General features: G+C 42.9%; 1 non-coding gene across 1 annotated transcript; it reads right to left on the reverse strand.

Annotated features, from left to right (window-relative positions):
* Nucleotides 1-305: 305 nt before the first annotated feature.
* LOC141681408 (small nucleolar RNA R71) lies at nt 306-413 on the reverse strand. Its single transcript, XR_012558844.1, has one exon. It is a non-coding gene; the product is annotated as a small nucleolar RNA R71 (small nucleolar RNA).
* Between the last annotated feature and the right edge of the window lie 1445 nt (nt 414-1858).

Here is a 1858-nt window from a genome sequence, read left to right on the forward strand (position 1 = left end):
CCGGCTATTCAGGCCAATACTTTTGAAATCAAGCCGGGCACTACTCAGATGGTGCAGAATTATGTTTCTTTCAGAGGTGCTGCGACTGAAGATCCCAACATGCATATCAAGAATTTTGTCGAGATCTGTAGTACTTTCAAATATAATGGTGTTGTTGATGAGGCTATCAAGCTGAGGTTTTTCCCATTCTCTCTGAGGGACAAAGCTAAGAACTGGTTACATTCTTTACCAGCTGGGTCCATCACTACCTGGGAAGATCTCGCGTAAACGTTTATGGTGAAGTTCTATCCAATGGCCAAGACTGCAGCCATGAGGAGTGCTCTTACTCAGTTTGCGCAGCAACAAGGAGAATCTATGTGCGAAGTTTGGGAGCGTTACAAGGAGATGTTGAGAAAGTGTCCACATCATGGTATGCCTGACTAGATGGTGATCACTGGTTTCTACAATGGTTTGGGGGCACAATCTCGGCCCATGCTCGATACAGCTTCTGGAGGCGCTTTGTGGGCGAAAAGCTATACTGAGGCTTATAATCTCATTAAAACTATGGCTGCAAACGAGTATGAAAACCCAACTCAAAGGATGATGCCTGGGAAGGTAGCAGGTATTCTGGAAGTTGATGCAGCGCAGCTCCAAGCGCTGTCTATGAAGGTTGATTCTTTAGCCAACTATGGAGTAAATCAACTAGTATGTCTGTGAGCTTTATGCAGGCTCTCATGCTACGGATCAGTGTTCTCTTGTTAATGAATTTGTTCAGTATGTGAACAAATTTCAGAGATCGCAGCAGCCCGTGCCCGCTACTTATCATCCTAATAACATAAATCATCCCAATTTTAGCTGGAGCAATAATCAGAATGTTGTTCAGCAACCATATCAGCAAGCTGTAAGTAAACATTTTAATCCACCCGGATTCCAGCAACCTCAGCAATATGCTCAAAGGCAACAATATCCTCAACAAGGAGGTGCTGCTCCACCTTCTAGTGCTAATTTTGTGGAGTTAAAGCTATTTTGCAAAAGTCAGGCTGTTTCTATCAAGACCTTGGAAAATCAAATTGGACAAATAGCCAATGCATTGCTCAATCATCAACCTGGCACACTTCTCAGCGATACTGAAGTTCCAGGCAGGAAGGAAGCTAAAGAGCAAGTCAAAGTTATCACCTTAAGGTCTGGAAAAGTTGTTGATGCTGAAAAAGCAAAAACTGGAGAAGTTGAAGTTGTAGATGAAGAAGAAAAACAAAAGGAGAAAGAGGGGGAATCAAGGAAGACTACTGTTGAACACACTCTTCCTGAGGGTAATACAGGGGAGAAACTGCTCTATCCTCCACCATCTTTTCCTAAGAGATTGCAAAAACAAAAGCTGGACAAGCAATTTGGTAAGTTTCTGGAGGTGTTCAAGAAACTTCACATCAACATACCTTTCGTTGAGGCTCTGGAGCAAATGCCTAGTTATGCAAAATTCTTGAAAGGTATTCTTTCAAGGAAGGTGAAACTGGATGATCTTGATACCGTCGCTCTGACGAAAGAATGCAGTGTCATGCTGTAACAAAAGTTACCTCCAAAGCTTAAGGATCCAGGTAGCTTCACCATTCCTTGCACCATTGGCAAGTTGTCATTCGACAAGTGCCTTTGCGATTTGGGAGCAAGCATCAATCTGATGTCGTTGTCTATCTCCAAAAAGCTGAATTTGCCTGATCCAAGCCCACCTACATGTCTCTACAATTGGCTGATCGTTCTATTACATACTCATGGGGCATCGTGGAGGATGTGCTAGTAAAGGTGGACAAGCTCATCTTTCTTGTAGAATTTGTCATTCTGGATTTCGAGGAATATAAGAAGATTCCCATAATCTTGGGAAGACCTT

The sequence above is a fragment of the Apium graveolens genome, chromosome 8 (assembly GCF_009905375.1).
Source record: "Apium graveolens cultivar Ventura chromosome 8, ASM990537v1, whole genome shotgun sequence".
NCBI lineage: Eukaryota > Viridiplantae > Streptophyta > Magnoliopsida > Apiales > Apiaceae > Apium > Apium graveolens.